The 19,966-nt window shown below is 39.3% G+C and overlaps 1 pseudogene; it reads right to left on the bottom strand.

Moving 5' to 3' along the window:
- Positions 1 to 1,030: 1,030 nt before the first annotated feature.
- On the bottom strand, positions 1,031 to 1,651 carry LOC100610471 (ribosomal protein L12 pseudogene; annotated as a pseudogene).
- Positions 1,652 to 19,966: the final 18,315 nt, after the last annotated feature.

Below are 19,966 nucleotides of genomic sequence, written 5' to 3' on the forward strand. Positions count from 1 at the left end.
GCCTGCTATTTTCCTTTATAGTGTTTTTGATAACCAGAAGCTCTTGATCTAAATAAAGTCCAAGTTGTTATGTTTTTCTTTTATGGTTTATGCTTTCTATTTCTTCTGTAAGAAATTTTTGCTTACCTCAAAGTCACAAAGATATTCTCTGATTTCTTGTAATAATTCTACAATTTTAACTTCTATATCTATGATTCATATGGAATTGATATTTTCTATGGTGTGAGATGGGGTATGACTGTCTTTTTTCTTTACTCAGATATGCAATGTGATAACACTTGGAAAATCTGGTAAGCTTTCAAAATCGGAGACACTCTTGGTTTCTGGCCACCCTGCTATGGTTAATGGATAGAGAATATGTATTGTTCAGTGACTAAGAGCATGCTTTGGAGTCACAGTTCTGCCAGTTGCTAACTACGTGACATGTGCAAGTTCATCTTCGCTCTTTAGTTCTTCATCTATAAAAAATGGTATCCAGTCACAGGGTTCATATAAAGTCTCTATCAACCAAACAACAATCATGTTAATATTTGTCAGGTATTCTCTGAGTACTGGTACTTGGAGGTTAATGTGAAAGTGAAAAGGATTTGTACATTTAAAGCACTTAAAAAGTACCCGAGACAGACTAACCACTTTATAATATTAGCTGTAACATAGAATAAAGATATAGCCCAACTCCATTTTCTCCCCTTGATCTTTTGTACTCTGGACTGGCCATTCATTGAGTGCTTGCTATGGGGAGAACTTCTGTTAGGTGCTGGGACGGTGCAGTGAACAGGACAGACATGGTCTCTGCTCTCATGGAGCTTTCAACCTAGTGAGGGGAAAAGACATTAAACAAATATCATGACAAGTGGTTTGAAGAGTAAGTATAGAGTGTTAAGATAGTCTAAAATCCAAAGATCATGTCCCTTGTGGGGAGTCAGGGAAAGCCTTTCTAAAGAACTGAGTTTTAAGTAGGCCAGAAATGAAGAAATACAGAACAGTCTGATGGAGGCTAAGCTTTTTTTTTTTTTTTTTTTTCCACCAGTTGTCAAATGATCCTTTATTGAAATATTTTCCTTTGTGCTTAACTGGCTGGGCATTCCACAGCACCACTGTTGATGTCATCGATGATGTCATGAGGGTGGCGGCCATCAACATTACAGCCCACAGACTGGGCAGTCCCCAGGATCTCTTTAATGGTTCCAGAGAGTTCTCTGGCTAAGGATCGGTGCCGCATCTGTCGAGCAATGTTGACGATCTCATCAAAAGTGATATTCCCACTGTGTTTAATGTTTTTTTGTTTCTTTCTGTCTCTTGGTGGTTCCTTGAGGGCTTTGATGATCAGGGCAGAGGCAGAAGGCACCACCTCAATCTGGGCCTGTCTGTTCTGAATGGTCAGTTTCACTGTAATCCTCAGGCCCTTCCAGTCACCCGTTGCCTTGGCAATGTCATCACCAACCTTTTTTGGAGACAGACCCAGGGGGCCGATCTTGGGGGCCAGGGCGGAAGTGGCACCGACTTCACCTCCGGTGCACCTCAGGTATACGACTTTGATCTCGTTGGGGTCGAACTTCGGCGGCATGGTGGAGGCGGCTGGTGTCGGATGAACCCGGATTCGGGACGACCGAAGAAAGTTGCACCTTGGCCTCCTCCGAGCTGAAAGCCGAGAGCCTAAGCTTGTTAAAGGCAGAAACCTATATATGTTTATTATTCCCTATAACACCTAGTTGAGTGATGACCTAGAGAAGATTAAATGCTCTTTGAGAATCGATAATGTCATATAAGGGGAAAGAGGTAAAGAGCAGTGCCTATCAAATAAATGGTCTCTAAATGAATGATTGAATGAAGGAATAAAATATAATTATCAGGTATTTATATTTATTAGGCAGCATTTAGGTATAGTAGATTCTTCAGATGTCAATCCTGAGTTTTCTATTCGTTCGGGGAATATATTGAGCAAATTTTATGTGCCTCAGTTGCTAAAATGCTGCCTGAATCCCCTCTCTTCTCAGGGGAGTCAGAAAGGCTGGCCTGGACAGGGATTCATGAAGCTGGAGTAGGGGCGGGTAAGGTCAGACAGAGGGGAGCATCTCTTATCTGAAATTTTGGGAGCTGCTGAAATCAGAAGAGCCTCCCAGTGAAGGAGAGTGGGGAGAGCTGTAAACAAGGGAGAGACACCCAGCAGTTCTCTACATTGAAGAGGAGTATGGGATTGAGAGAGTCAAGAGCAGGCTGGTTGAGTCCCTGGAAATTTGTCATGAATCAGCAGCAATGCCTGGTCACCTCATCTTCATTGAGGGGTGGGGTATTGTGTCTGGAAGGGCCACTTGTATCAAAAGTTGATTGTTTGTGAGGGAGAAAATGCAGAAATAAATGGGGGAATGCTGTCAAAAGACACCTAATATTTTATTCTCTAATGCTGCTGAGAGAAGGTGGCACCTGAGCTGGATCTTGAAGTTTCTGGGTGTTGCCTGGATGAAAACAAGTGGAAAGGACAGAGGGGATGCTTGGCAGAGGCGTGAGAGAACAAGGCGTATTGCTTCTCTAATAACCCGTGCCGAGGATGGCATCTGTGAATGCTAGCATCTCTGAATTTAGCTGGACTATTCTGGAAGGTAATTACATTTTTGGTCTGCATCATCTCTTGGGATAATGAATTTCTTTAAGGTTTCCATTCACTGTGAAAGACATACTTTCTTCTATTTGTCCTACATTTCTTAAGTGCTTCCTAGTTTAATATTACCTGCCTGTTGCTACATACTTTTCCTTCTTTAACTTAAATTAACACTGAGCTTCCTTAAAAAAAATCTGAAAATATATTATTACACACACACACAAGTAGAGACAAGACTTTTATTGGGATCCATTTATTGAAATAAAATAAAAATTAGCTTACTTAAGGAAGAAATAGAAACTATTTTTACTTGAAATATATTTGGGTAGTAAATTTTTTGCAAAATTTGATACAGTTCAAAAACTAAAGAACAATCAGTTATATTTTCTCTTTGGAAAATAATCATCAAAGGATTAAGGCTTAAGAGAAGAGGTCTGTCTTATATTTAAATATTAAAATAGATTTGCTTCAAAAATGTGTCATTCCAGAAATAATGGTGAAAATAAAGATTACCATGGAGCTTACATGGGATTTTGAGTTAACTACCCAAACTAATTAAGCAAAATTATCCTAATTTGTTTATTATGTTAATGATCTGAATTAATTTATAGCAATTTAGCATGTATTACTAAAGATTTATTATGTTTCCTACTAAATGACTTAAGAGCTATAAATCCCATGGTTAAATGTAATTAGTGGAGACATATTTATCGGAAGGGATAATTACATCTGATAAAAGTTCTTCGGTTAGGCTTAATTAAAACAGATTATTCCCCCATAAATGAAAAGTAAATATGGTAATTACTGGGTAGATTTTCATGGCAAAAATGAGTATCTCAGCATTTAAATTTTCTAAAAGGGGTGGGAAAGTAAACTATGTAACTGATTACTTCCCAATAAAGTATGATTAATAATCCCTGGGAAACAAGCATTTTCCAGGAGTAAACATTTTGCTACTTAATTACTAAAGGGGGAATTCTGTTGAGGAAAATCTATCATTAACTCAGTTTAAAGTGGACTGTGGCTATTTTTGAACATAATGAACAGTGTTTTAAGGAAATTTCTTTTTGTTTTTCTTTAGAAGATTATCTCTAGCTCAGCTAAATAGCAGTCTTAGAAAGAAAAATGACTGTTAATCTCTCTAAGACTAAAAAGTTTTCGTAATAACCTGGGCTGGACCAGGTTATACATGCACAAAATGTATAAACTCTGAAGGTAGCAGAGCCTGTTCAGGAAACATGAGTACACATGGAGAGATTACACTGTAAATTGATATTTCAGTTACATAAGTGCATACATGTTAATGAGTAAACCTCTATATACTATGGCAGATTTTAAATTATTTTATATCTAATAGGTACTTTTTCAATAGCAGCACTAGCATTAAAAGACACCATTTTACGTTTTGAAAGCACTTTGAGTCCCTTGTTAGTTCATTAGATCATTTTATCCACCCAGGAAGACAGACGAACAGGGGTTATTAGCCTCAGGGAGGCCAGGTACAAGGTCACACTGTTAATTAGTGGACTAGTTAGGACTTGAATGGATATTTTGACCCTGAGTACAACCTTCTTTCTCCACCGTCATTAAGGTATAGAGGAGCTCATGAGCATGACAAGAAGATGGGGTTGGTTACATGCTGTTGTAGGTATAAACTACTACATAGAAAAAACTCATCTGTGGCATGACCAGATGGAAAATGTTGTGTTCACAGTATGGTTTTAGTGTTGAAGCAAATGGTAAAACAAACAAGCCTGGTACAATGGATCCCTTTAAAGTGGAGTGGCCGGAATGACCATCTACAGATCAATTGATCAATAGTGTGCGACCGTCTGCGGGAAGAGAGTTTTCAGAAGGATGATGGCAGATAGACCACCATCTACCCCATTCTTCCACTTGGTGGAGCTGAAACTAGCCCTGGCCATTCTGTTATCCTCACTCTTAGGCTTTTGCCATGTTTAAATATGTTCCTTTCTCTGGAGACCTCGGAGCATTATCACAGACAGTATTGCATTTCTCCTTACAATATCCTTTTGCTTTCCAGAGAGCCCAGGTGATTTATCAAAGTCAGTAGCTATGGCTAATATGCTCTCTGTTCTCCCAAAATTACCTAAATGCCTAAGAAGCTGAGGAAGGACCTATGCTGCTAGAGCTAGATAATCAAAGGCATTTTAGGCAAGATCCCAAGCAGAGGCTCTCATCTTTTGTGCATGGGCTTAAAAGAGAATTTTTCTTCTTCTTTTTTTTCTCCCCTTCCGCCAACAAGAATAACTGAATTAATATTTTGAAATGTATACTGAATGCTACATATTAGGCAATTCCATTTTATCAATGTTTATATTTGTTTCAGAGACCTGCTTATGTCAAAAGATACTGAGTTGTATTGGTCAAATGCAACCGAAGGGCATTTCAAATGTTTTCACTAAATATGGCTTAAATACCACTATAACGCACCCAAAAGGGTGTCCAAATTCTTTGGACGCTTTGAGATTTGAGTAATATTCTTTGTGGTTCCACCACACAGGCCACACTCTGTGACTTGCAGGTCATTTTTAAAACTATAGATAGAAACTTTGGCTATATATATATATATATATATATATATATATATATATATATGATAACTGAATCCTCAAGATTGCCATAAAAAGTTTCTAACTGTGCATAAAAGCCATATGAGATTCAATACACCTGAGTGTGTCTCAGGTGAAAACTCAGTGCATGTGAATGGAAACAAACAGGTTTATGACAAAAATTTATACTTTGAAAATTACCAGTGTGATTTCGAAGACATTCGACTTTAATTACTGATAAGTTATTTGAGGTCAGTGCTGTGTTGGGGAAGGCCTGGTGAGCGCTTTGGTGGGAAGTAGATGGGTGTACACAAGGACACTCCAGCCCCCATGCCTGTGGCCACATATCTGAGTTTCATGGCATTTTTACAAGAAAAATAACTTTATTTATCTAGAAACAATGACAGTTAAACAAGAATCACAACGGGAGTGAATAATCATATCATGATTAAGAATATGAAGTATGGAAGCAGAAGATCTGAGTTCAAATATGGCTTTTCCAGGTACCAGCTGCCTGTCCTTGGGGAAAGTGCCTGAAGTCTTTATGCCTTGTTTTCCTCACCTGAAAAATAGGGGTAATATTAGCATCTACCTCATAGGGTTGCGTGTAAGTTAAGCAATTTTAGATCTTATTATTAATTCAGATAGATTTAGGATCAGATTTATTTACATTTAGATGATGTCTATGTGCTCCTGCAAAACTCTTTATTGAAAGATACATGTATCCTTTTTGTCCTTGACCAATACAATATATGCTAAATGAGGTGAAGAGGTTAATTCTGGAATAGGCTAATTTTGGCTTCAGCCTGAATCTATCTGAGCGGCATTCATTGCCCTGTTACATTACCCTGTTAACCGTGTGGCTTTCATTATTCTGTTACTTTACCCTTCTCTATTTGGCTTTCACTCTGAGGGTGGGCAGAGTAGCATATGCCCCTGATAATTTAGTGGTTTCAAAGCATATTAACAGGAGAAATCTGTGTCCATCAAAGGCTGTTGGTTATGGTCGCCAAACACTAGCCCCAGCTTTGATCTATTTAGCTCTTTTGTTTTCTATTCATTGTTTGCTTTAACATATTTTGGTTCTGAATTCCAAATGATGAACACCATTATCCTACAAATAAATAATGTCCTATCTGCTCTACTTTTTCATAGAAGATAAATCAGGTTTTCAAGCCTTTTTTTTGCTCTTAGACTTTGTCGTTATTAATTTTTGCTATTCCAGAGCACAGTTTGCAGCTTAATTAGTGATACATCAGTTCCTTAACTGTTGTCAGTAACATTTTAATATTATCTTCCAATTTGAGTAAGTCATCCACTAGTTAAAATCTTAGGTGTGAATAGCTTTAGAGGTCAGAAAGTCCCTTTTTCTTCTTTAATCATGAATCATTTCCTCTAACTGCCTTTACATTTCCAAGATACTAGGTAAACCCCACTTCTCCTAGGGAAAAATGCCCAATACTCCTACAGGTTAAGAAACTTATTTGCTATTCATGAGTTTAAAAATGCATTATGCATTAATTTATTTATCTCTTTAAAGTTCAGCTTCTCTCTCTGGGATGTTTTCTCCCCAAACTAATTTCTTTAAAACAAAATCCAAATACATAGAGTGTGATCGAATATCACTTATTAGAGAATCCTGACCTCTTGATGTTTTTGTTACTTTAGGGTGAATGTGAGGAGCATATGGATTTTTTTAGCTCTATAATTTCCTCTAAACCAAATGCTTCTACTTTAAATATGAAATTACAGCAGTAACATTCCCTAATGCTAACAGTAGAGTACATGAAGGGGAAGGAATGTGTAATTTGTTAAAAGTAATTCCAACTGTTTTATTGCCTTCCAATCCAAGATAATTGCACACAAAGATATTCATTTAAATTATTGACATTAATTCGCTAACTAGAACTTTAAATAATAACTTCATGAAAAAGAAAACTCAGTGAAGTCCCAGAAATAAACAAGATTTAACAACTTATTGGAACTGTTTCTACATTATTATAAATCAAGTCTACATTTCTGTAATTTTGGCAGAAACAATTTTCTTTCTGCATAGTATGGAGTTAAATATCCTGTATAGATGGGGCTTAATAAGTATATATTTTAGTTCTTATTAAAACAACTACACAGACAACTTTCTTCTTCCCTCTTTGTTTTGTTATTTATATAGTCCATTTCTAGAACTTGTAAACTGAAACCTTATCATAAAACATTCATTTCAATGGAATCGGTGGTAATTTCACGACACAGCCAACCCTCAGAATCAGCAGGAGACTGGTTCCAGGACCTCCCTCGGATCCCAAAATCCATGCATACTCAAGTCCCTGATATAAAATGGTGTAGTATTTGCATATAACCTAAGCACATGGGGCTGAGTGTCCCATATACTTTAAATAATCTCTATATTACTTATAATACCTAATGCAATGTTAATGCTATGTGAACAGTTCTTATACTGTATTGTTTAGGGAATAATGACATGCAAAAAATGTCTACATTTTCAGTACAGATGCAAGTTTTTTCCCAGATCTTTTCAATGGATGATTGGTTGAATCCACGGCAACTGAAGGCATGGATACCGAGGGCTGACTGTACTTTCATTTATCCCACAAATTCTGAAGCACCTCCTATGCCAGGCATTGTCCATGTGCTGGGATACTCTGCTGCATGAGTCCTCCTTCCTGCCTTCACAGGGTTCCCTTGTAGTAGAGGGAGACAATAAATCATTACATAAGATCATCTCAGCTAGTGCAGGGATCCGTAGAAATGTGAAGCCAGAGGCAGGCGGATCACGAGGTCAGGAGATTGAGACCATCCTGGCTAACATGGTGAAACCCTGTCTCTACTAAAAATACAAAAAATTAGCCGGGCGTGGTGGCGGGCGCCTGCAGTCCCAGCTACTCGGGAGGCTGAGGCAGGAGAATGGCATGCACCCACGAGGCAGAGCTTGCAGCAAGCCGAGATTGGGCCCCTGCACTCTAGCCTGGGCGACAGAGGAAGACTCCGTCTCAAAAAAAAAAAAAAAAAGAAAGAAAAAAGAAATGTGAAGCCAGGTGACGGGGAATATAGTGGTGGGTGGGGGGTGAGACCAAAGAGGGACCCTTTCTGAGGAGGTGACAGTTAAGCCGAATGGTAAGAAAAACCAACCCCTTAGGGGCTGAGTATACTGAGCGCTGAGGTGGGAGCAGCTTGGCGTGGGTATGCTGGAGAACGAGAGGGAAAGATGGGATGGCTGCAGAGCTGTGAGGAGGGGCAGGAGATGCGGTCAGCAAGGTCGGCTGAGGCCAGCCCAGGTAGGCTCTGGTCAGGGTCTGGATTTTATTCTAAGTTTTTTTTCTTTTTTTTTTTTTGTTATTGTTGTGTTGGGTATTTGGAGGGTTTTCTTTCTGTTGTTTGTTTTTTTCTTTTTGAGACATGGTCTCGCTCTGTCACCCAGGCTGGAGTGCAGTAGTGAGATCATAGCACACCGCAGCCTTGAACTCCTGGACTCAAGCCATCCCCCAACCTCCTCAGCCTCTGGAGTAGCTGGGACCACAGGTGTGCACTACCACACCTGACTAATTTTTTTTTTTTTTTGGTAGAGATAGGGTCTTGCATGATCTGATTTATCTTTTAAGATCACTCCAGCTTGTAGGTGGAAAATGGAGTTGGTGGGGAGGATGGGTAAGAATGAGAGCAGGGTGTGTAAGATGGCCTCTAACCAGAGGTTCATTACTAGAATTGTCAGAGCCTCTGCTAAGTGGTTTTATTCGTGGACAGAACTTATTCTGCTTCATGTTCTCTCTTGACCTTGGGCTTCAGGATATTGGAGGAGATGATTCCCTCCAGTTTTAATATCTTAAAAAGTCTACTCTCTGGACCCCAAGAAATTTCCCCAATGGCTCACCTGCCTCACTGCCCCACTGCTAGAACATTGAAGGTTCTTAGCTCTGCTGGTGAATTTAGTGGGTGCCTTGTGATACCACAGAGAGGCAGATGGGGGCAGCAGGAGCTAGAGGTGGAGACAGCGCTGCCGGGGAGGCCAGGGTCACAGGGAGCTGGCAAGAATCATGGCTCCTCCTGGAACATGGAGTTCCTTCCAGAGAGAGAGAGTGGCGTCGGAGTCCTGGCTTGACTTCATTTCAGAGTAGCAGATATTGTCCACACCAAATGGGAAATGTTTGGAACCTGGAACCTACTTCCTTCTAATCTTACTTAGGGTTGCTTAGCTGCAGAGTAATCTGAGAGTTACCCTGACACTAGGATGGGTGGGATATGATTTGAATCAAGTCTGTTTTACCATTATTCCTGCCTTGACTGTGTGCTTTAATTCTCTGAAAGGAGCGCTTGCCACCATTTAGCCTGGTGAATTCCTCGCAGGCAGAAATGGTGCCGTGGTTCATTTCTGAATCCCAAAAACTTTCCATAGTTTCTGAGATATAAAACCACTGACTATGTGAATGAACCACCATGTCCAATGTAACCAAGCTACAGTGTCTACGGCAGCTACCCGAGCAGGGCTTTATTTCATTCTTGTGTCTCAGTTCTATCATGGACCTCCTGTTGTGAACACTCTCTTCTTCAGAAGATTTGGTCGCTCTCCAAGGTCAGAACCACCTTCCTGGCTCTGAACCTCCTTTCAGTAACTAAGCCTTAGTAACAGGTTACTGGCTATCCCTGACTCTGCCTGACACTCCAGTGTTTTCTCCCTTCCCTCTCCTGCTCCCTGGCCAGAAGACTTCTCTTGCACTCTGCCTCTTAATCCCATCAGGAACATGGCAGATAGGTCATGTGAGTCTCTTGGCCCACCAGGTCAAATGTCTGACCTGGATAGGGTCAGCCAAGCCCCTGGTCCATTGAGTCCAGTCTAACAGCACACCATCTAAAACAGTAAATTCAGTAATAGGGTCACAACTTTTAAAATGACATTTCTGTTCAGGCTCCCATAGTGAAGTGACCCTGTAAATTAACAATTTTCTTCAGCCCACCTCCGCTGCCCAAGATTGATGAGTCATATTTATTCTCAACATTAACAGAACTTTTCAAATGGAGGCATCAGAATTCACAACTGAGCTCTGTTCTTTGACCCACGGTTTGTACAGAAAAGAATTTCATACAAAGACATTCCATAGCTAATTTTCAGTACAGGTCAATGCATGCAATTTCAAGACGCCTTTGTATTTGAGACTAGGAAGAGCGTAGGAAATAAGAATAAGGCAGACAGAATTCCCACTGAAAGGTGGTTTCTTGAATTCATCCATGAGAAAGCATTTAACCTCTTGAATAGCAGTGAAAGGACTGGTCAGGGAATGAATAAATTGCCCGCACCATGGAAAACCAGGTGGCTGCCTGAGCACATAGCAGAAGATCTAATTCAATTTAGCAAGATTGTGGAGGGGTTAAGAGCTTAAGCCCTGAAGACTGAGTCTGGGTTCTTATCGCTGCTAGATGTGTGACCACAGACAGGTCACTGAACCTCATTGTGCCTCAGTTTCCTTGATTATAAAATTGGGATAATACTAGAACCTTACTTTTAGAATTCTGAGGATTAAATGAGTCAATAATTGAAATTGCTTAAGCACAGAGAGTGGCACAGCAAATGGCAGCCTTGATTATTATAATCCTTACTGTCACTCTTACCATCCCCAGTGCTGTTTCTCTAGACCATGCCGCAGTCATATGTCACCTGGAGTATGGTATTTATTGGGAGGTAACACTGCAGTAGACTCCTCATTGATTCCTCAGCATCTGCCATTGCCTTACTTAAATCCTCTCTCCTCAGTGTGACCAGAGTGACCTTTTGCTAAAATAGATCTGATCATGTCACTTCTGGATGAAAACCCTTCAGTAATTGCCCATAACTCAAGGACCAAGTCCATATTTCTTCATCATGTGGCCCTATTGTTTAAAGAACCAGTATGTGACTTCGTGGTCCTAATTACAATCTCAATGGACTAATTAACTGTGTGATCATTTAATATCTATCTGCCTACTTACACTATGACCTCAAAAACCTAGTGGGGAAAGAGTTTGCTGTTCCAACCCTGGTGCCTAGCACAGTGCCTGTCACATGATGCGTACCTAGTAAATATTTGCTGAGCTATTGACTAAGTATAAAGAAGATTTGTGAATGGATGGGCATGAATAAGTATAAAGAGAGTATAAGAGCAACTTTGATGTATTGCACAATGGAAGTTTTCCTTATACATGTGCTTCATGGTTTTGATGTAAACTCTTATTTGAATTCTTTTTATTTATCACACAATGGGGGCAGAATGGAGAGAAAATACAGAAAGATAGAAGAAAAGAATAGTCACGGGAGGAAATTTAGCTATTAAAAATCATTACATAATTCCATCTGAATATTTAGAGGACATGGTTTTGAGAAGCAAGTGTTAGAAGGTTTTGTTTTGTTTTTACCGAGTTTCCAATGTACTTTAAGTTTCGGTTCTGTCAATGACATTTTATAGTGAAGGCATAGTGAAGGCATTTTCTTTAATTTTCTACATTTTTTTTCTCCCAAAAAGGAGTTTCACGCTTGTGGGCCAGGCTGGAGTGCAGTGGTGTAATCTCGGCTCACCTCCACCTCCGGGATTCAAGCGATTCTCCTGCCTCAGCCTCCCAAGTAGCCACCACACCTAGCTAATTTTTGTATTTTAAGTAGAGACAGTGTTTCACCACATTGGCCAGGCTGCTCTTGAACTCTTGACCTCAAGTGATCCACCCACCTCAGCTTCCAAAAGTGTTGGGATTATAGGCGTGAGCCACCGTGCCCAGACTACATATTTTTTAAAGCTTGAATGTGTGCATTGTTATCTCCAAAATATAACTCTATGTCCAGTGTAAGTAGAGGAAAACATCAGGCCAAATTATTATCATTTTTTTTGCCACAGTTTAAGAACCAACACCCTCTTCCTAGACAGTATAACAAATTCCTCAATTTTGCCTTTTATTTGTATGTTAGGCTTTTACCTAATAAATAAGTGATATCCATTAATTCATTTATTCACTAATTCATTTATTTCACAAAGATTTACTGAGTGCCTAATGGTCCAACCACTGTGTTAGGTTGGGTTAAACTTTCGTCAAGTGCAAAACAGATTTTAGTGGATAACACGTGCTTGCTTATAGTTGTTTTAATAACTATTTTTTTGCTATAAATAAATGTACAGCAACTTTTAAACCCCCTATTCTCTCTTAATACATACTTTACAATTTAAATTGACCACAATATTCCGTGTGTATGTACATATATATGTAAGTTTGTGTGTTAGGGTGGGACTGGGAAAGACTGGAAGCAATGTCAGTTTCCTCTTTGAAGTGGAAATATTTATAAGGTACACTGCTTAGCGGTGTCACTGATGACTGCACTGTCCAGAGTAGCATAAAGTACAGCTGCTCCCTTCCCCTTGAATAATTTCCTGAGAGAAAGAGCTGACTCAATTTCTTTCAGCTATAATCCTTTGGACACAGATATGCTGAAATTTGAGATTTTGTAAGTTTGGAAAGAGTGGGCAAATTAATTGCTGTTGCCTTCAGTACTTGAGAAAACCCTCAAGTGCATAATGCAGACTTTTGATCCAGAATGAACGATGCTTAAATCCATCATTTCAATGTTACAGCTGTCTCTGGACTACTTGTGCAGCCTCAAGTCTTGATTACTTCAGGTGGTGCTGAGCTGAATTATCCCCTTGCTAGTGAGGTAGTTTCTTGCTTGAACACATGTTGGAAATTGTGAACTTTCCTTCTCCCCATATTCCCTAACCTTGTCCTCCAGTGTAACTTAATGGTTGGATTTAATAGGATTTAGTTCAAGCAGATTGTTTGACAAGCACCCAAAAGAGATAACGGGCATCTTGTGAAGAGTATTGTGGAGTGAAGAAATTGAGGAAGTGAATTTTCAATAGGTAACGCTGTGACTATAGATTGTCCCACCTTCATTCCAACTCAACAGCATAGTCAAGTCCTGGACGGGGCAGAGTGCCGTGATTGACACTCTTTAGCATGCCTGAGAATCTTCTGCGGAACTTGTTGGAACAGATTAATGACATCACTCCAACCCTCTGCTCAAAGATACAGCTTTCCTAGGTCAGGACTGGGAATCAGGACTCTGGCAAGCAGGCATCCCACGAGTTTCTAATGCATGTGCTACACTTTAAGAAGCATACTTAGAAGTCATTTTCTGAGTTCCCTGGGCCACCAGAAATCTGCCTAACTAAACCTCGCCAGCTTAGATTTCTGTAGAAAGGTCTTTGAGTTATGTTTGAATGGTCTGTCCTTGGTCTTATTGAGGGACCTTTCTAAGAAATGGCCACATAATGTATGTCTGTGCATCTTCTGAATCGTCTGTTGGAGATGTTGTTTATTTCATGATTCCTTGGATAAAAATCTAGTGAGATGGTTTCAGACGGGGCCCTGTGGAACCTCAGGGTTCCTGGAACTGCTTCAGGGGTTCTACAAATTACAAAATATTTTCAACCCGAGGAGAATTATTCAAATTGCCTAAAGAACCCTACATTGTCTTTTTCTCTTTTATATATCAAATTTCAGAATAAGATTTCCTTTAAACAAACAGTGAATACTATTTTGCTAAAAGTTTTTAAATTGTTGGTGTATAGTGATTTAATCCAAGCATGGGGGGTGTTTTCCTAAAGGTAGCTTATTTTATAATATGTGTGTGTGTGTGTGTGTGTGTGTGTGTGTGTATATATGTAAAATAAATACATATTTATATATTAAAATAAATATATATTTATATGGTTTTAATATAAATATATAAAAATATTTAGTATATAAATATATTATATATACACATAAAATAAACTATATACAGTATATATTGTGTGTATGTAGATATAACATATAGATATATTATGTATATACATTATAAAATAAACTACTTTTAGGGTATATATCATATATATGAATATATATAATATATATACATGCATATATAAAAATTCATGTATCAATATGCTATATTTATACATATACTCATATATACATATATATGTATGCATATAACATATTTCCCTTTTGGCTTTGGTTGTCAGGAAGCAGATGACAGTGATGGGCACCCCACCCACTCACTTTCTCTTTTGATGCGCTCTCATTTGAGGTCATATGAAAGTGTAGGAGAGTGGTTAAGAATATGGACTTTAGAACCAGATCCAAAGATTCAAATATTGGCTCTACCATTACTGGTTTGTGACCTTAGGCATCTCACCTACCCTTTCTGTCCCTCAGTTTTCAAATTTGTAAACCTGGGATAGTAGTCATATCCTTCACAGAATTATTGTCAGAATTAAATGAAATAATACCTGTACAGAGCTTAGAACATAGGGCCTGGTACATGGCTATCACTCCTGTGTTTATTTTTCAATTACATATGTGTTATTATTACCTCCTCACACCAATTCTATGAAGTGCTTATTGGGGTTAAAAAAACTGGAACTCAGGAAGGGTTGGTAACTTGCCTAAATTCTCTCATGAAGTGAAGTTTCTGGGATCCAGACCCTGTGTGTTTCAATCCAAATCCTCTGACCTTTCCACCACATCACGATGTTTCCTGTGTTGTCAGAGATAAAGTCGATGCCTATCTTCCTATATTAGACAATGTAGTTGTAATATTTATATTCCCATTCCCTCAGTATGGTTTTTGGTATCCTGTTTTCATTGCTATTTTTATTGCATTATCTTATATATATCTTATTGTAAGCTGCCTTAGATATCTTTTGAAAATAGGCAGGGAATAATTTTCAAATAAAATAAATATATCAAAGAAAATATTCAGCATGTGTATCATTGCCTGAGTAAGTGGCCCTGTGAGTACATTTTGATTGAAAGTAAATTTTTGTCATTGGCTTTGAGTCCCAAGGCAAGTATACCAATATTTTTTGAGAACTAAGAAAAGCAGTTTCAGAGTAAATCCATTGTTATCTGTTTCCATTGTACTGGATTTGCCAACAAAATTACACAAATTATATAGAATGACAACGGATATAAATCCAAAGAATTGGAGGCTATATTTTTCTTGAAGGTCTGCCACAAAAAAATTGGAGGCAGTAACTGTGGTTCGGCCAACTTGATAATTGGTTGGAACTTGGATATTGACTGAGTTGAGTTCCTGCAGAGATTTTCCCTTCTTGCAGAGTAAGAAAAGTAGGTCAAATCAGATAGCATGGCTGGAATGCATAACAAGTTGCTAAGAAGCTAAAATGATTTTGCGAAGACCATGCTAAGAAACAGCTTTTGCCAGTTCATGAATACGTGGTATGTCTGTTTTTGTATCATCATCTTTATTATCTTTAATCCTAAGGATAGAGACACACACCTGCAATAATCTCCAGCTCTTTCAGTCTTTGTTATGAAGCTCGCAGTTTTCCCTTCCTTATGGAGGGATTTTCACCTTTTCTTCTTTTCTGGACAAGAGCCAATTTTTTCCCTGCTGCTTCAAACCTCAGGAAGCACTTTTATGAGGCTTTGGACCCGAAGTACACTTTCTGGGATTCTCTGAGATGGCGGCCTACACTAGAGGAGCAAGTCTTCCGTCAGGACCCCTGAAAACATGGGTCACTAGAATCGCTGCAGGAAGTTAGTATGTGGACATGGTGGAGCCGTGACCTTTGACCCTATTCTCTCAATCTCTGCACCACTGACCAACAGGGATCTGCAAACATTTTGACAGCTCCTGCCAGTCTAGGGTCTGCTTAGAGGATGATACAGATCTCATTCCAGGGAGGAGCTTTCCAACAGTTTGTAGAACTGCCTCTGGTAATTTGAGAAACAGCCCCTTCATTCTAGCATGAGCCAGTCACTAGCAGGAGCTTCTTAGTCTCCAAACAAATACTTGTGACATGGAGCAAACAAAGACTTGTTTGCTGTGCCGCAGGGGTCTTGGATCTTCCCAGAGCATCACTTTCAGGCCTGGAAATTCCCCCTTTCTTCTCCAGCCTGATTGCTTTTAAAAAGCTTTACATTGGATCAACCAGAGTTTTTTGTTTCATTCATAGGAAGACTCTTTTATTCTCCCTGAAGCAGTTTCATGGAGGCTCCTGAGTGCTCTGGAAAAGCCATTTCTCATTTCAATATGGCAGAGGGAGGTGCCTCAATAAGACTCTTGATGGGGTTTCAAGTTAAAAAATTGGAAACAATCTTAGCTTGGGGTGCTATCACAAAATTTCATAGACTGGGTGATTTATAAAGAACAGAAATTTCTCACAGTTCTGGAGGCTAGAAGTCCAAGATTAGGGTGAAGCATGGTCAGGTTCTCGTGAGGGCTCTCTTCTGGGTTGCAGACTGCTGGCTTTTCATTGTCTTCTCAATGGATGAAAGACAGCAAGCTAGCTCTCTCTGGCTTCTCCCTATAAAGGCACTAACCCCATCATAAGGACTCTTCTCTTATCACCTAATCACCTACCAAAGCCCTCAATCTTTAAATACCATCACATTGGGGATTTGATTTCATACATTTGATTCAACATATGAATTTGGCAGAGTCACAGACATTCGGTTCATAACAAACTTTAATAAACAATGGGGTAATAATTTTATGTTATGATTAAATATCAGTAGTATAATATTATGTCAACAAAACATAATAGAAAACAATAATAGAGCACACTCTTTATTTTTTCCAAGTCTGGAAGACAAAAAATAAAAATGAATTTAGCACTTACTGTGTGCCAGGTATGATAAGTGCTTTGCATACATCTCATTTAATGCTTGAAGGGAAACCTATGAGAAAGGTATTATTATGGCCTTTATTCTACAGAGCAGGAAACCAAGGCTTAAAGAGATTAAGCATTTTGCTGATAATCACTATCAGTTAGCTTCTGCTAACAAAACATGGTGGTTTAAAACAAACAGTTATTATTTCCCATGTTTTTGTGAGTTGGCTGCAATTCTTCTGGACTGGGATAGCATGGCTAGGGTTGGGGCTGCATGGTCAAGGATGGCCTTTACCAGGATGATAAGACAGCTGGGCCACGCTCCATGTGGCCACTCCCTCTCCAGGGGGTCAGCCCAGGCTTGTTTCCATGGTGGTGGGAGGAATTTCCAGACACAAGAGAGGGCAAATCCAGATACTCAAGCACTTTTCAAGCTGCTGCATCATATTGGCTAATGTCACGTTGGTCAAAGTCATATTGAGCCCAAACCCAATTCACGGGGTGGAAAAGTGGATTTTGTCTCTTGACTGGGGGTTTGTCATAATCACGTTGCAAGAGGGCATGCATTCAGGGGTTGGGGGAGGATTTGTGACCTTTTGCAATATATCATAATCACAAAATCAGTAAGAGACTCAACTGATGTTAAAATCCAGGTAGTCTATTCCAAAGCCATATGATATAACCTACACATGTTATAATCATCTTCCTTGGAAATCTTAATGCTCTGGGGCATTTTCTTTCCATTTTATATAATGAGCATGAATTACTCTGAGAATTAAAGTATTTGAAAACTACTATGACTGCATTTAGATGTTCTAGGCACTTTGAGGAAAAGACAGTGATATCAAGACCACGTCATTTTAACCTTGTCAGCACTTCTCCTCGTTTGCCAACTTCTGAGATGTCCATGGAGATGGCAGACTCTCAGCAGTTGCTATGAATTGTGGCACAATACCTTACATGAACTCTCCCAGCAGTGGCAGAGAAGTAGCCCTTTGACTCCCACTCATGTTTCTCATCATGCCAGCCAAACCTGGGTCATTTGAGCAGCTCTCTACTGTATCATTATCCTGCCGCCACAGGAATTGCAAAGAAATAGCCAATGAACCTGAAAGGTTGCAACTAATTGCCTTCTGCATTCATTAAGCCTTGGGAAGCTGGGTTTAAAAATCGCCTTAGGCTGATTCTTCAAGTTGTGTGTGGTTAAAGCATTCTGGAGATAGAAGCGGTGGCTCACATGTTTATTCATTCCTTCTTCAAATATTGATCGGGTGCCTGACACTGGACAGGGAGTTGAGAATGCAGTAGTGAACAAAATAAAAATGGCCCTGACCTCATGGAACTTCCATTTTAGTGAAGGAAAGGTCAACAGGTTACAGACAAGACAACTACACAGCTGTGAAAGTGATGGATGGAGGGTCTCTATGGGAGCCACTGTGCCTTGGGAAATCAGGGAAGGCTTCTGTAAAGAAGACATTAGAGCCAAAGCCTGAAGGATGGGAATGAGCTGTTGCCATGTAGAGCTGGGACAGGCCATTCCAGAGACAGAGAGAAGCAAACGCAAGGGCCTGGAAGCAGGTGAGGACTTGCTTGCTGTGTTGGCGAAACACAATGGTGGCATCGTGCTTTGTTTCTCCTCTTCTCCATTCTCTGCTACTTCTTGGCCTCTGTTGGTGCAATGACACTTTAAGAAAACCCAGGACCAAATCAAGCAAAGTTTGTAAAAATATGGCAGATAGAAATAACAGTTTTTTAATAGGAAATATGATTTACCAAATTAAAATAGTATTTCTTCACATATTTGACAATTTGTGCAGTCAAAATCAGTATTCATGAGAAGAGTGATCATTTCTTGATTAAAAATCTAATACCTAAGTATAATTCTAATATATTAGTGAATGCCTATGGGATTAAATGCTACTGAATATATCTATTGGTGTGTGATTGTCACTCAGTAATTACCTAAAGTAAAATTGTAAGCTATGAATGCTTAAATTTGAAACTAGTAAAAAGTATAAAAGTTATAGCATTTTTATCTTCTAAAGCATTAGGATCACCTAAAAGAAATTTTTGTAATATAATTTTTTCCCAAAGTATTTTTTTGTTGTCGTTTTGCTTTTTATATAATTGTACTTTGTCAGTGAAACTGTTTTATCATTTCTATTAAACATCAGTGCTATCTTTATTTTAGGTTTACAAAATGTCATTCATTTAACAAATATTTACTGATTCTTGCTCTATGGCCTGCCTTAGACTAGATGTTAGGAATACAAAGACATACCATCTCTCCTCTGGGACATGCCATTATGGGCCTTTTTAGGGCAAGCCTTCCCATTACAAATTGACAAATTAAAATGTGCTACTTCCTAAAATTCTTCAAAAGGACAGAACTAGCTTCTACAGCAGTTTACCCCCAACAGCTTATGTGATTAACAGAGAAATATGATTTCACCATCTACTTTCAGAGACAAAAAAATAAAAACTGAAGTGAAAACAAAAACTCCTACCAAAACAAAAATTCCTACTAAACCCTGTCAACAAAGTGATGGGTCTTGACATGGATGCTGGCAGTCAGCAAGACAGAAGTCAAGGATTGTTTCAGATAAATGGCAGGAGTTAAATGCAGGTGGCTCTGCTGACTCTCTACAGATACTAAGCACTCATGGTGTGTGTGTGTGTGCGTGTGTGTGTGTGTTTGCATGCATGTGTGTGTGTGTTTGCATGCATGTGTGTGTGTGTAATGGAGCACACGACTTTTGCAGGAAAGATGTTCCAGGAGTTGACTGGGGCATAAAGGTGTAAGTTGCAACCTTCAAGGCATGGCCTGCATTCTAGTTTCTGGAACTCCTACATCTCAGAGATGCAAAAACTACGGTGCTGAGAGGGCCAAACTGCATGGACCATACTACTGAGTACCTTGTGGTCTGGTCTGTGCCTCATTATCCTCTGGCCAGGTATGGCTGACAGAGAAGCATCTGTTTTTTGGGTTTGCTGTCAGGAGGCTGAGATCTTTGAGGCTGTGTGTGTGTGTGTGTGTGTGTTTCTCAATAAAATTTAGACCTCTGCTAGGGCAGCTGCCAAGAATAAAAAAGTAGGCTGAGAAAAATCACGTTTCAATGCAAGTAGAATGAATAATATTTCTTTGT

The sequence above is a fragment of the Pan troglodytes genome, chromosome 2, assembly GCF_028858775.2.
Source record: "Pan troglodytes isolate AG18354 chromosome 2, NHGRI_mPanTro3-v2.0_pri, whole genome shotgun sequence".
NCBI classification, from domain to species: Eukaryota; Metazoa; Chordata; class Mammalia; order Primates; family Hominidae; genus Pan; species Pan troglodytes.